Source organism: Podarcis cretensis (assembly GCF_951804945.1).
Source record: "Podarcis cretensis genome assembly, chromosome: 8".
In the NCBI taxonomy this organism is placed as follows: domain Eukaryota; kingdom Metazoa; phylum Chordata; class Lepidosauria; order Squamata; family Lacertidae; genus Podarcis; species Podarcis cretensis.
Window position 1 is genome coordinate 26,706,385 of NC_137177.1, and position 16,379 is coordinate 26,722,763.

The following is a 16,379-nucleotide window of genomic DNA, read 5'->3' on the forward strand; positions in this document are numbered from 1 at the left end:
TCAGCACCTTCTGCATTTCAAAAGTGCTATTTATGTTCTTTAACCAGCTTTTTAAAAATGAGTTTATCTGTTTTCTGGTCATGTTTCGCAAATACGGCATGCCCCAGTCTAACTGAAGCAAATGTCTTACTAATGAGAAAATCAAACTATACCAATTCACTTATTTCTAATTTGCAATAATAAAGACCAATAAAGATCACCACTATCACCAGCCAGTGAGTTCATTATAGCCAGGGGAGGGAGACAACCAAACAGAGAAGTTGGTGATTTGGCAATATAAACTGTGGGATTCTTCTTAACCCTACACCACCTCTAAGCCTGTAAATCACTTGCCCAAAGCTAGTAACAATACTGTGTGAGTAGCAGATTAGTCTTGCTCTTGTGGGTCACACAGGCACATACACTTTCTGCAAATAGGTGAAACAATGCAGTTGGGGGCTGTTTACGTGCGTGATCTATGACTCCTTTGGTTGTGCAGTGACTGCGACCGGATTTTGAGGTGCAACCTCAAAAAGGAAACCTAGTTTACCCCCTAGGTTATTAGTGAGAGATTTTGATTCAATTCTACAGACTGAAGCCACTTTGTATGGCCTAATGCTAGTCCGACTAGTTGGCAAATATATTATAGAAGGGAAAGAAAGCTCAGGCCCAGGGACTGAATGCAAACCTCCAGGCCTCTCCATCTGGTCCTTGGAAGGTGTCCTAGGCAATGGCACACTACACCCCTCACTGGGCCTGCTCCATGTCCTTCTTAATAGGTTTTGGCTGGATAAAATTGATCCATGTGATGTTACTTGACTGTTTGGATGGATGATGGTGAGGTGTGGTGTGTACAGAAACCTCTGACTTTTTTTTGGCTGGAATGTAGCCTATGGTACAAAGGCAGGAGCCACATCCACTGCTCCACACACTTTCACCTCTAGTCCTGCCCACCAACAACATGCAGCCTTCGGAAGATCCATATTAGGAAATGTGGCCCTTGGGCTGAAAAGGGTTCCACACTCCTTGTTCTACAGTGTGTTTCAGTTGCCCACCTAATTTGTGAAAACTGCATCACTAGCATATTCCACACCACCAAAAATACAAGCAGGGAATTCAAACTGTTATTGATGCAACAATTATTCCATGGCTACTTACCAACATGGCTTATTGCTGAGAAGACGTGCAAAGGATTCTAGACTGGTCAGCAATAAACTAAGGCATGAACTTTCCCAGGTGATGGGGTGGGGGAACACTTCAAGCCTCCTCAAAATGGGCTTCCAGGTGGAAAAATCAAAATTGGAAACAGAACTGTTAGACCCCAAAACTAAGATACTTTCAAGAATGTATAACTTGCTGTCAAAATGGAATACTCAGGATGAAACGGTTAAATGAGCTATGATTAAATGGGCACAAGATATTGGTCATAATATCATGTTTGCTGACTGGGAACAGTTGTGGACCACCGGTATGAAATTCACGGCATGTAATGCCTTAAGAGAGAATATTATGAAAATGATCTATAAGTGGTACATGACACCAGTGAAGCTTGCAAAAATATACCATTTGCCCAATAATAAATGTTGGAAATGTAAAGAGACTGAAGGTACATTCTTTCACCTTTGGTGGACGTGCCCAAAGATTAAGGCTTTCTGGAAGATGATCTATAATGAAATGAAAAAGGTATTTAAGTATACCTTCTTGAAGAAACCAGAGGCCTTTCTCCTGGGCATGGTCAGCCAATTGGTGCTAAAGAAGGATAGAACTTTCTTTATGTATGCAACAATGGCAGCAAGAATACTTATTGCAAAGTATTGGAAGACACAAGATCTATCCACCCTGGAAGAGTGGCAGATGAAGGTGATGGACTATATGGAATTAGCGGAAATGACCGGCAGAATCCGAGACCTGGGAGAAGCGTTGGTGGAAGAAGATTGGAAGAAATTTAAAGATTATTTGCAGAAACACTGTAAAATTAATGAATGTTAAAATGATGTTGGACTGAAAATAAGTGGCATTAGCGACAAAAGTTAAAAAGAGTATGCAAAAATGAATTAGAAATTTGGTGAAACTTTAGGGTTACAATATGTGAAGATTTAGAGCTAAGATAAATGAAAGAGGGTAAGGATTTGCTGATTTGAATATTTTAATGGGAATACAAAAAGGGGAGGTGAGAGGAAGTCAAAGAAATAAGTTAATGAGTTCAAAGTTATAAAAAATGGATTTGTTTTAACTTTCTATATTCTTTCTCTCTGTTTTTCTTGTTTTTTGTATCTTGTATTTTTGTTTGAGAGTTTTCTTCTGTTTCTTGTTTTGCTATGCATTTCTGACTTTGTAAAATTTTAATAAATATTTTTTTTAAAAAAACCACACACTTCAAGCCTCCTCAACAATGGATGATCTCTACTCCGATGACATGGGTGAGGGCAGCTACAAACAACTGGTGTACCATAGGTGGCACATCCTTAAAACCCTCCTATGCTTTTCAGTGTCCTAGCATCAGTTGCAAAGAGATTAAGAAAACTTGTAAATCATCACTTGCCTGTGGCAAATAAACACCTTGAGGTGACCAGACAAGAAAGCATTTGTAAACTGCTTAGTTTCTTCTTCCATGCCCAAAGACATTCCACAAATTATTAGCATACACGCGTCTCTCTATGTGTGTTTGTGTGTGCGTAGACTAGGGCTGGGTGATACGTATACTAGTTAAACATCATAATTTATTGATATATTACAATGTCTGAAATATGGGTGGAACTATGTAGAGGTGAACAGTAGGCTGGGCGTTACCTGTTTTTTCATCACCAGTTAAACATTGTGATATACCATTATATCATGATGTCTGAAATAAGGATGGAGCTATGTAGAGGCATTGGTTGGCGTCATGGTTTTTCCTACACTGTGATTTTTGCGTAGCACACACAAGTACACATCACGATTCACAATATATTACCAGGTCAAAAATTATGAAACCAGTATCACGATACGGCCTTCAAACTCGTTTGGGACAATATATCAATATATCGCCCAGCTCTAGTGTAGACAGAACCTTTATGCACCTATTTACAAAAGGGGTTACAGTGGTGCCTCGCAAGACGAAAATAATCCGTTCCTCGAGTCTCTTCGTCTAGCGGTTTTTTCGTCTTGCGAAGCATCCCTATTAGCGGATTAGCACTATTAGCGGCTTAGCGGCTATTAGCGGCTTAGAAAAAGGGGGGGAAAGGGGAAAAAACTCGCAAGACTCGCAAGATGTTTTCATCTTGTGAAGCAAGCCCATAGGGAAATTCGTCTTGCGAAGCGCCTCGAAAAACGGAAAACCCTTTCGTCTAGCGGGTTTTTCGTCTTGCGAGGCATTCGTCTTGCAGGGAACCACTGTACTCCAGTATCAAAGTACATCTAAGGATAGTTCACTCTCACTTGCTCATGGCTGGCATACTGCATTCTTCACCTGGGAAATACCCTGCTTCTTCTCCTCTCTTAAAATTTACATGTGCTAGAGCCAGACTACAAAAGAGAGGGTTGCTTCCCTACAGAAAAAGCAGAAAATTTATCTTCCCTTTACAGACATTTCCTTCCTCTCACATTGTATCTAGCTAGGAATGGTTATCTGTTGGCATTCTCCAGGATGTGTGCCCAAAATTGTATCATACAAGAAAGTCCCTAGAAGCAGTCAGCTCTCTTTCCCTTAATGCTTTCCCTTAATGCAGATTCTAAATTATGCACTGCTCTTTCAATAGCAATTCTAAATTACAGGAATAAAGCAGTCTTTTCCACAGCAGCTCAGCAGCTCTTTCAGTTTCAACTTATGGCTTGTTAATTATATCCCAGTACTGAATGCCCCCACCCTTCCGTTTGTTGCACTTAGGGAATACTGGAAAGATAAGTCTTTTCTTAATTATTAAATGTAAATAGCTCATTAAATATAATCCAATTACTTTAATTGTACGAAAAGGAAGTCATTACAATATGTACATGCATTCTTGCCTGAATAGATTTAATATCTTAAATTAATCATGGCTGCATTCATATTATTAAGTCAACCTTTGACATTACAAAATTTATGGCAGTCAATTTTATCTTCTTAAAATGTTTTTACAGATAATTTTTTGGAAACGAAATCAACTTTTTTAAAAAAACAAAACTGTCTCAAGCATTTCAAATAAGAATACAGGCGGCAAAGATTTTGCACGTGTCCAACTGACGTGTAACCCTGAAGAAGGTAGAAAGGGGATGAAACTGGGGGAAGGCATAACTGGGTGGGGCAGACTAATGCACATATGTGGGTTCCAGGAATGCCTGTATACAAATGGTACCAAGACAGAAAAGGAGTTGAGCTCTGAACACATTATATTTTTTTGTTAGCAATCTATACTTCAAACTCATGTTTTACTTCCTCAAGATAAAATTCAGTTTAAGGAACAGAAGTTACAGGAATCAGGATAAAACTTCACAAAATACCCCGGTTAAAAATATTGGGGCGCCTTCCGGTCTCATCAATGACCATGCTACGCTGAAGTGGGTTTGCAATCTGAGCTCCCGTCCTTGTTAACATCTTAGGCTTCTTCTTCAGTTTTTGCTTGTGAGACGTTTAGTTGCACAAATACAGACATGCTTACTAGTAGTTGCATCTGAGGAAAAGATTATTTAAAACAAACAAACAAATGCAAACAAAAAACTAGGAATTCAAGAACCTAAGCAGCTTCTTGGCAGTCCAGATGTTATTTCTGGTGTAACCAAGCAACTGGATAGTTCACTAAACCCAGGAGTAACAGAAAGGCAAGAGCTAAAATATACTGACTACCACCAGTTCTTAAAGCATTCTGTTAGTCAACTAGAAACCACCAAGATTGAGGAGGTAGAGCACTTGATGCTAAAAGAGACCACCAATAAAGTAAAAATATCAGAAGCCTGATGGAATGGAGAAAGTCAGTGGAAGATTTACTCCTAGCTAAAAGCTGCATTCCATGTACTGGAAATGATGGTGTTCTTTATGTCAGAGAGGCCATAAAGTCCAAATACAACTACAAAAGAGAGGTAGTTCAAAGTATTGCTGTAATAAGCAACTACAAGTACCCTCACATCCATTAGTTTATGGAATTCACGGGCAAGATGGGTAGAGATGGACAGTAGCCAATAGGTCATTAAAAGGGGATTTGACAAATTCATGGAATATAGCCATGAATTGATTTAGTAAATTTATTTATTTTGTATTTTTTTAAAAATCACAAAAGCAATGTACAAAAAAAATCAAATACAATAGAACAGCAACTTCAAGAGCCAATGCAAATATTTTGGATTCACTTAAACCCTCCAGGATGATAAAGTGTTAGCTAATAAGTAAATTTCCCTAGGTACCAGTATTTCCAGGTCTCAGTTCTTGCAATTTCCACATCTTAAAAATACTTGAGAGATTTAACTTTTTGAGAAATCAATCAGATTCAACATCTTATTCAACATCTTATTCAACATCTTTATCAACGACTTGGATGATGGACTCAAGGGCATCCTGATCAAATTTGCAGATGATACCAAACTTGGAGGGGTGGCTAACACCCCAGAGGACAGGATCACACTTCAAAACGACCTTGACAGATTAGAGAACTGGGCCAAAACAAACAAGATGAATTTTAACAGGGAAAAATGTAAAGTATTGCACTTGTGCAAAAAAAATGAGAGGCACAAATACAAGATGGGTGACACCTGGCTTGAGAGCAGTACATGTGAAAAGGATCTAGGAGTCTTGGTTGACCACAAACTTGACATGAGCCAACAGTGTAACGCGGCGGCTAAAAAAGCCAATGCAATTCTGGGCTGCATCAATAGGAGTATAGCATCTAGATCAAGGGAAGTAATAGTGCCACTGTATTCTGCTCTGGTCAGACCTCACCTGGAGTACTGTGTCCAGTTCTGGGCACCACAGTTCAAGAAGGACACTGACAAACTGGAACGTGTCCAGAGGAGGGCAACCAAAATGGTCAAGGGCCTGGAAACGATGCCTTATGAGGAACGGCTAAGGGAGCTGGGTATGTTTAGCCTGGAGAAGAGGAGGTTAAGGGGTGATATGATAGCCATGTTCAAATATATAAAAGGATGTCACATAGAGGAGGGAGAAAGGTTGTTTTCTGCTGCTCCAGAGAAGCGGCTACGGAGCAATGGATCCAAACTACAAGAAAGAAGATTCCACCGAAGCATTAGGAAGAACTTCCTGACAGTAAGAGCTGTTCGACAGTGGAATTTGCTGCCAAGGAGTGTGGTGGAGTCTCCTTCTTTGGAGGTCTTTAAGCAGAGGCTTGACAACCATATGTCAGGAGTGCTCTGATGGTGCTTCCTGCTTGGCAGGGGGTTGGACTCAATGGCCCTTGTGGTCTCTTCCAACTCTATGATTCTAAGATATACTGCATATTTTAAAAGTGCTACGACATTTTTATGCCACTTAGGTTCTTACTACTGGGAAAAAAATAGAAACAAGAGACATTAAGTTATGGGAACAGGGAGTGGGGGTGGTGGAAACCAGAGAAAGAAACTTGAAGCTCTGGCCTGGAAAACATCTCCATGCCTCAAAGATAGACAAAGCACTTTTTAAACTGATGGCATCATAAATCTGATGAACTTAAGTGATGCACAGTGGTAAGATTTGGCCAGTGTTGACGAAGGTTTGAAAAGGAAAAGTAGTTTAAGTATATCTGGTGAACTTGCCATAGGCCTGAACTATGAGAACAAGGTACCATACCACACCCATAGATAGAAAATCACTGGATTTAATCAATGAGACCAGAAGTTACTTTCCTAAAGGTTATAAGTTATATACCCTTAGCAACCGCAAATCTCAACTTGCTGCTCAGTGAAAATAAGTATCCATCTGCCCAATGCTGCTTTGCGAATATCTGGGACTATTTGTTGATAAGCAATATAGCAGCAATATAGCATCACAGACCCAGGAGATTACAAGAGGCCTGTAGATCACTTTCTTGATAGTTATATTTTCTGTCATCTATTGAAGGCAGATTGCCGCAAATGACCTATATGTCAATATATTCAAAAACAGCTTATGTAACCCACTAATTTAAGCTCTTAGTCTGGAAATACACATTCCTTGTCCCCAGTGCTATAATTAGTTGCTTTATTTTATTTGTTTCAGAAATAATTTAAAATAGAGGTGGTTTTAAACACACACACACACACACACACACACACACACACACCACCACTAGGGTCATCATCAATGTAAACCTGAGATTCTATGTCCTTTTATCGTGAAGGCTTTATAATATCTGCCTTGCTCAGGAATGAGGGCTAACTGAAGCCTCTTACGTAAAGCAAAGTTTCACAGAAATGCCCTTGATGCTGTTCTGGTTTCTCAGAGGTTTTTTTTTAAAATGCTGCTTTGTAAAATAGGTAGGTCAAGGGCATTTCTCTGGGGAAACAGACAGCTTTTGCACTCTCAGAGGCACAGTTAAGCCTTTGTGCAAGTTGCCTTCAGAAGATTTCTCCAATGAACCAGACCCAGAAGCTGCTAGAATTAGCAGAACAGGATTCAGATGTTTTACTGCTGGAAGTCACTGGCTGGGTTAGTCAGAGAGAATGGGTCAAATCCTCGGGGCTGTGAGTCACCTTTATTCTTTTTACCTTTAAATGCTCCTCACAGAATGTAGCAGAGGATTTGACATTCTGAGATATTCAGTCTCTCAAGACTTTTCTCAAAGAATGATTCTAGTCCTCATGATTGGGGAGAAGATATATCTGAAAAGAATCAGACAGTTTCAACTCATAACCACCTTTAATTCACTGGCACAAAATGTTAGGATGGCCTCTAGCATTTATGTTATTTAAAAGGGATTACACAAATTCATGAAGGCTAGGTCTAATTATGGTTTTCACTATGGCCTAAGAATGGAAATTGTGTGACAAGAGACAGTGTACCTCTTACTATCAAAGGCAAGAGAAAAATAAGAAATAGCTACCTTCACCATACCCCTACTTGTGAGTTTCACATGGCTTAAAACAGGCCTTTATTTGAGTTACAGTGCTAAACTAAATGGGCTGTGGGACTAATCCCACCAGCGAACTAGTATATCATAGGTGTGTGGCTATATATGCAACCAGCTGTTGCATATACAAGCAGATGTGTGCAAAAGGGGAACTATCACTTCTGCTCTTACACCACTTTAAGAGGTCTTTTTGGTTGAACCTTGAGAGTACCGCAATTACACCAGCACTCATTCCCAATTAGGCTCTACTGCTTGCATTCTGTGCATGTTGCAGCCATAGCAACATGCCCCACATGGAATGTTTTTCGCCCATGGATGCATTTTGGAGTATCTCACTGTAAAGCTGCTTGAAGGCCAAAGGACAGTATCAAGTTTTCCCCTGCAAAACTATATGCAGAGAATCAAAGACAATGAATGCAAGAAAGCAAGTGGGAACAACAGCCTCAGAAGCAAAACCATCTTAACTGCACTTACTATCCTTAAGTTAAATTCCATTTTAAGTAGCTTCACTTTGAGCAAGTCTGAAACTAAAAAATAAAATACACCTAATGGTTACTACCAAGCTGAAAAACAAGTATGAGAGTGTCTATTAATCCTGGATAGATATTTAATACTAGTTCAGCATTTTCTTGTATACCTGACATCCTATACTTATTACAGGGAATGTGGAACTTTGCTGCAAAGTGAGGCTAAATGAACAATAGTCCCATCTCCCCTTTTGCCTATGTCTCAAGAGAAAACTCAACTCTGTCTTCTATGAGTCATCTGTTTGGAGACATTTATTTCTATCATAGTAGATACAAGGCTAAAATAAACTGCACACAGACTTTATTCAGGCCCATGGGGAAAAACGAGATAAACAGATGATCAGAATCCAAAAGTTCAGTAATGTAGGGAGAATTAAGAACATAAAAACAAAACCTGAGTAGGAACATTGAATGCCAGGAGAAAAACTGGATCCTTGTACAGCTGTACCCCTGCTTCTCCTTAATAGCCTTATCATCTGTGAAAGCTGCAGTGTCTAGGGAATAAGTAAGTGAAAACCTATCCTGGTGACTAGGACATACAAAAAAGCAGACAACCTCCAATGGCAAATTCCTACTATCATTTTTTCAGACCTACTACTGGAAGTGCAGTTATCCCTCTAATGCAGTGTTTCCCAGCCTTGGGCCTCCAGATGTTTTTGGCCTACAACTCCCATCATCCCTAGCTAGCAAGACCAGTGGTCAGGGGTGATGGGAATTGTAGTTCAAAAACAGCTGGAGGCCCAAGGCTGGGAAACACTGCTCTAATGGACTCTTTTAACCCAATAGCACTGTGCTAAAAAAAAATGAGGGGGGGGGGAGCATTCTTTAAAATGTATCAAACCATGTAAGTGCCAGTTCAGCATTTTAAATGTGGAGGTGGGGAAGAGAAATGTAAGAGCAGGAGTCCACAATTTCAGTCACCATGGACAAGTGTCCCATTACCCTTTGGCAAATGTGAGAGGGGACCTAACCTCATCTCCAGGTTGGAGCCAAGGAGGGAATAATCCCCAACCACTATGCTTCAACTGCAAGATTCATACCTCCTACCCCCACTTCCAAATTGAGAAGAAGGCTGCAGCACTATCAGCAAACTATAATTTCTAAGATTTGGGGGAACCACAACAGTTAAGCAGGTATAAAAACCTCTATGCAATTGTAACGTAAGCATGTTGTGTGCTTTTCCAAGACTGTAGCAATGCAGGAGACTTGATATTCATGCCACATCACAGTTTTACATTTTTAAACTGCTTTTTAAAGCTATAATGTGTATGACAAATGCTGTATTAACTGGAATACCAATCCATTAGGCACTACTCAACTTTTCTTGTTTGGTTAAGCACTGAGTAGGCACCATGAGATTTAGCAGCGTATACTTTGCATACAAGCAAAAACAAAATATAAGAAGCCTTGAAAACACGAGAAAGAGAAAACATCTAGTGGGGATTCGCAAATCTGATATATAAATACAAATACAAATAAAGCAATGCACTAACAGCCAGTGTCTGCCTCCTGATGGGGTAACTTAGTTCACACACCACCATAAGTTATGGTTAAACAGGTTACCTTGCATGAACAGAGTAATAGTACATGCTTGCCTAGTTGCTTCTGCTTCGCTCTTCCCCTGGGGCAAGCAGAAGTAACAAGCCATGAAGTCTGACATCCAAACCAGGACGTAACAACACACCAGCCAAGAACAAACCATGATCATGGTTTGTTACACAGGCATAAAACACAATGCTGGTGTTTGGACATTAATGACAAGCCAAAAGTCTTGGCTTGTTGCTCTTGTTTGCACTAGAGATGAAACACAGGGGGTGTGATGGAGCAGCAGGCATTGGTACACTGCTCATTTAAAATAAGTTATCAAACATGACTTATTGTGAGAAATATATATCGCTCCGGTGGGAAGGTAAATGGCATTTCTGTGCGCTGCTCTGGTTTAGCCAGAAGCGGCTTAGTCATGCTGGCCCCATGACCCGGGAAAACTCTCTGCAGACAAACGTCGGCTCCCTCAGCCACTAAAGAGAGATGAGCACTGCAACCCCAGAGTTTTCTGCAACTGGACTTAACTGCCAGAGGTCCTTTACCTTTACCTTTAAGAGCCATAGTCAGTCCCCTCTTAAACTGCGCTTACAGCTTCTTTTCATGTTGCAGAATGATTTCCTGAAGAGGTACAAGTATTTATTCCAAGGATAGGCAGGTTCAGTTTTCTTAATGTTAGTTGGCTCACTTCATTTATCTACTTGCACTTTGACATGCTTTCGAACTGCTAGGTTGGCAGGAGCTGGGACCGAGCAATGGGAACTCGCCCCGTCACGGGGATTCGAACCGCCAACCTTCCGATCAGCAAGTCCTAGACTCAGTGGTTTAGACCACAGTGCCACCCGCATCCTCTTAGGAAGGCTTATTTCAAAGGTATTTAATTTTAAACTAAATCTAAAAGGCTGTGCTAAAAGGTAAATTGGAATTTCTCATTACAGAACAATAAAGACATCCAACTCTAGATTTGGAAAGCTTCTCCACTCCTTTACACTTAAGTAATCATGGCCACACCCAATAACCCGAGCAGTGTTCCTCCCTACTCCTTTCTACTGGGGATTCCAAGATAAACAATGTGAGTGACACCATAGTAGATTGAGATTAGTCAAGTGTGATGAATAAATCAGTTGTTCCACCTATTTAAAAACACTTGTATGCCATCCTTTATTGAAAGGATTTCAGGGTAGTGTATAACATATGCCTATCAGAATACAATGCAACATGACATTAACCTAAAAGTGGCATGACACTCTAATATATGTCCTCTCAGAAGTTAAGACTCACTGAGTTCAACAGAACTTAAAGGTATGTGTGCATAAGACTGCAACCTCAGTTTTGAAAAGTTGCACAAGAAGTATACCACGAATTCAAGCGATGAATCTACTTTGCACCAAGACCTTCTGGCAGACTAATAATTGCAGAAACAATCAGAACTTATATATAACAAACACTTTATATATGGCTTGAAATAAAATTTCTAATAAAACTAGTATGAGACCATTTGGTCTGTAGATGACTCATTTCCACAGATATGCTATGCAGACACTGGCCAGCTGTTCCCCAGTTCTTTTCCTTCTTTAAGAGGGAACCATGACAAATCCTATTTTTCTGTTTGTGGAAGGTATGTTTGTGGGCAAATGGGATTTATTTTTGAATGGCTCAGTCATGTATTCCAAATGGGTAGCAACGCATAAACTTCTATTTTATTTATTAGCTTTGATTTGTGTGTGTGTGTGTTTAAACTGTACAGTGGAACCTCAGCTTGCGAACGTGATCAGTGCGGGAGGCACATTAGCAACCCGCAGCACCGCGTCTGCGCACACGCGGGTTGTGATTCGGCGCTTCTGCGCATGTGCAAAGCATGATTTAGCAATTCTGCGCATGCGCCGAAACCCGGAAGTAACCCGTTCCGGTACTTCCGGGTTCTGCACGGTGCACAACCCGCAAACACATAACCTGAAGCGTCTGTAACCCAAGGTACCACTGTATTTTTGTTATTGGATGGTTGTGGTTTTATGTTGCACAGTCCTTGGGAAATTTATATTGAACGATTCTATAAAAGGCTCTCGTTAAGAAATAAAATAACACAAATAGAAAAAAGGCAAAGGATATTAATGCTATGTAAACAAAGAATCTTGGGGTAACTTAAAAACAAGGACAGTTCTGGTGCAATGCTGCCAGTGATAATTACAGTAAAGTACTAGGGCAATTATGGGACGCGGGTGGCGCTGTGGGTAAAACCTCAGTGCCTAGGGCTTGCCGATCGTATGGTCGGCGGTTCGAATCCCCGCTGCGGGGTGAGCTCCCGTCTTTCGGTCCCAGCTCCTGCCCACCTAGCAGTTCGAAAGCTAGTGCAAGTAGATAAATAGGTACCGCTTTCTAGCGGGAAGGTAAACGGTGTTTCCGTGTGCTGCGCTGGTACTGGCTCGCCAGAGCAGCTTCGTCACGCTGGCCACGTGACCCGGAAGTGTCTCCGGACAGCGCTGGCCCCCGGCCTCTTAAGTGAGATGGGCGCACAACCCTAGAGTCGGACACGACTGGCCCGTACGGGCAGGGGTACCTTTACCTTTACCTTTACTAGGGCAATTAAGGAGTTCAGACATTTCTAATATTAGTATTGATGGCAAAAGGAAGCAATCTTATGCTATGCACTGTTCTACTTACCGTATTTTTTGCCCCATAGGACGCACCAAGTTTTTTTGGGGGGAAATAAAGAAAAAAAAATTATTTCCCCCCCAGGCGCTTGTGGGGCCGGCAGCAGGGAGAAGCGCTCTTCTCCCCGCCGCCCGCCTGCAGACCAGGTCCGGGGACAGCGGGAAGACGCACTGCGCCTCCCCGCTGTCCCCGGAGCTTGCGGGGCTGGCGGCGGGGAGAAGCACACGTCTCCCCACTGTCAGCCTCCAAACCACACCGGGAGACAGCGGGATGGCGGCATTCCGCCTCCCCGCTGTACTCCGACCTTGTGGGGCTGGCGCTGCGGCTCTCCTGAAGCCTGGAGAGCGAGAGGGATCAGTGCGCACCGACCCCTCTCGCTCTCCAGGCTTCAGCGAAAGCCTGCATTCACCCCATAGGACGCACACACATTTCCCCTTCATTTTTGGAGGGGGAAAAGTGCGTCCTATAGGGCGAAAAATACGGTACATACATAGGCAAACATTAGCTGAGCATTCAATATATCTCCATATTTTTATATAGAAAAGCACCCAAAATGCAGCTCCCTGTGAAGGGCAATTAATAAGTAGCAGACAATTGTTTCACAGCCAATACTGCACACCAGTGAAAACTGATACGCATTTTAAAAGGTTACTATGCAAGTATATTCCAGAACAATTCCACCCATAATAGATTTTACAAGTAAGGGCAACTGGCTGAATGTGCCAACAAAAAGGGTGAGATTTTCACAAGCAAAGCAAGTTTCATGGAGACAAATTCCATCAACGTTCATACAGAAAATGATACCACATAAACAAAAATGCTAATAAACATTGTTGGTTTGTTCAGGAGCAAGCTGATCATAATATCCACCAGGTTTCCTTGAGAAATAATGCCTGTTTTGTTTCTTAAAGAGATCTTCAGGTGGCCTTAAAGGAACAAATTCTTTCATCATATAAAGGAAACATTCCTGCATTCCAGAACTGGCACCCCTACTGTAGGATGCCATTGCCAGCGTAATGGCCAAAGCATGGAACTCGGATCAGGAGAAACAGGTTCAAATCCTCACTCAGTCACACTGCTCACTGTACAACCTTGGGCCTGTCACAAATTCCTCAGCCTATCCTACATCAGAGGGTTGCTGTATGAATGAAATGCAGGAAACTGTATGTGTACTGCTCTGACCTCCTTGGCGAAAGTTGAGGACAACAAGAGAGACCGCAGGCACACAACTTCCTTCCCTTTCCAAAGTCTAAACTTGTAGATGCAGATGCATAGAGTCTCATTACTTGCTACTGAGTACCACAATTGCCCCAATGCTGGTGGCAACGTTACAAAATCCAGTCTTGTACCTGGACAACTCCAACCGAGTGCAGGTGCACTTTTCAGTGTATCCCTGGATTTCACAATCCAAAAGCCTCCCAAAGCAAATATTCCTCTATCTCTGCCCAGCCACTGCCTTTATAATAGAGCATAAATCTGAAATTAAACTAAGGAGCATGGATACCATTCTTATTACAGGATGACCACCTTTCTCAAAGGTATCATTGTCTATGTCACACTGACACTTTAAGGTCACAAATACATAGATCACTACCCCAAGACCTCCAGCCATGCCTACGGCATTTGTCATACACTTTATAGATTTAAAAACCAGGACTTCTTAATCCTAGGGCCCAATTTAGGCTCCTCTCCCACATAAACCACAAAGACTCTCTAATCTACCATGCTCTTACCAAGAGTCCTACAATTGAAATGACAAAATCCACAGCTGGGCAATACCTTGATTGGAACTAACCAAAAGTATTGGTCTTTAAAAAAGGATTTGCCCAACTTGAGCTTTTGTATTTGGTCCCGCCCCCCCCCCCCACCTTACAGACCAACACAGCTATCTTTGCTTTTAGTGACTAAGACAGTCTCCATCTCTTTGCAGACTTGCTTGTCTCCTGCACCAACACCCTCACATTCAATATGGTCAGAAGCCTGTCCCACCTGCATTCAAAGTCCTCTTTATTCCTCCTGGATTCCCTTTCCTGTTCTTATTGTCTTTACCTAGCTGTGCCACCTACAGTGTATCAGTTGTCCTACCTTCCACCATCATAAACACAAAAACACACTGCCCTTCTTCCAGTCCGAGTACACACATCCTTCCTATCACACAACACATTTAACTGTAACACCTCACTCATAAACAGTTTCCCCCATCACTTGCAACTGATGAACCCCTAAGGAAGAAATGATAGGAAATCCAATCCACAAACAAGCTTACCAGATAAGTGGAAAGAGATGGAGAAGGACATGCATTGCTTTAGGGCAAACCCAAGAACCTGCCATAAGCTAAAAGGGCTATGTTGCGGAGCACACAAATGGGTACATTCATACCTATGCTCTCAAGAGAGCAATAATTTTCTGCAGCTGCAGAACTTTCCCCTTTTGTATTGTTTGCACTGCCAACTCAGTATGCCCCAAGTGCAGTTAAAAAGCAACTTTACATTTTAATATAACAGCATTTCCTATACTAGGTGTGTAGGCATCCTTCAGCCCTGCAGATGTTGAACTGTAACTCCCATCATACCCAGGAAACATGAACAATGGCCAAGGATGATGGGGAGCTGTAGTTCAGCAACCTTTGGCAGGACAAAAGTTTCCTGCATCTGCCCTGTATGGGTGGTAGTGTAATTATTATTATTATTATTATTAATTATTATTATTATTATCCCTACCCCGCCCATCTGGCTGGGTTTCCCCAGCCACTCTGGACGGCTTTCAACAGAACATTAAAAACAGAATAAAACTTCAAACATTAAAAACTTCCCTAAACAGGGCTGCCTTCAGATGTCTTCTAAAAGTCGGATAGTTGTTTATTTATTTGACATCTGATGGGAGGGCACTCCACAGGGTGGGTGCCACTACTGAGAAGGCCCTGTGCCTGGTTCCCTGTAACCTCACTGCAGTGAGGGAACCTCCAGAAGGCCCTCGGTGCTGGATCTCAGTGTCCGGGCTGAACGATGGGGGTAGAGACGCTCCTTCATGTATACTGGGCCAAGGCCGTTGATGTACATTACAGAAGCAAAATGCTTTACTATGTTACATTGGGCAGGTGACAATAAATTCAGGCTGCAATCCAAAAAACATTGATCAGGAATGTACTGGGCACAACTATTATTGTTATATTGTGATTTATTTCATTTTTATCCCACCCTTCCTTCAAGAAGCTCAGGATATATGATTTCTCTCTCCCTTTTTACTTAGGCAACATTCCTAGTATCAGGTAGGTTAAGCTAAGAGGCAGCGACAGGAACAGGATTACTCAGTGAGCATCCTGACTGAATGAGGATTTGGACCTCAGTTGCAGTTTGACACTCTAATCCAGACTTTCTCAACCTTGGGTACCCAAATGTCATTGGACTACAACTCCTATCATTCCTAGCTAGGAGGCCCAGTGGTCAGGAATGATGGGAGTTATAGTCCAACAACATCTGGAGACCCATGGTTGAAAAAGGCTGCTCTACTACATCACATTGGTTCTTACAATGGAACTTACTTTTGCTTAAGGACATACAGGATTGCCCTCTCAAAAAACGATTTCTTGCTTCAGCAGCTAAGTACTCTGCTTGATACTATCTGTACTCCAACTCCTCCACCTAGAAAGCAGTGTGAGACTACATGGTAGAAAGTGCTTTGCTTCAGAATT

The 16,379-nt window shown here is 41.7% G+C and overlaps 1 protein-coding gene across 2 annotated transcripts in view; it reads right to left on the reverse strand.

The window, feature by feature from the left end:
* Positions 1-16,379, reverse strand: part of WASF2 (WASP family member 2) — a 47,655-nt gene that overhangs the window by 30,363 nt on the left and 913 nt on the right. The window contains exon 1 of one of the 2 annotated variants that reach the window (XM_079986132.1): positions 16,230-16,348. The exons of the other annotated variant lie outside the window; for it this stretch is intronic. The gene's annotated coding sequence lies outside the window, so the exon portion shown is untranslated. Of the gene's footprint in view, positions 1-16,229; positions 16,349-16,379 lie in introns of those variants that run through there. 2 annotated transcript variants of the gene reach the window in all.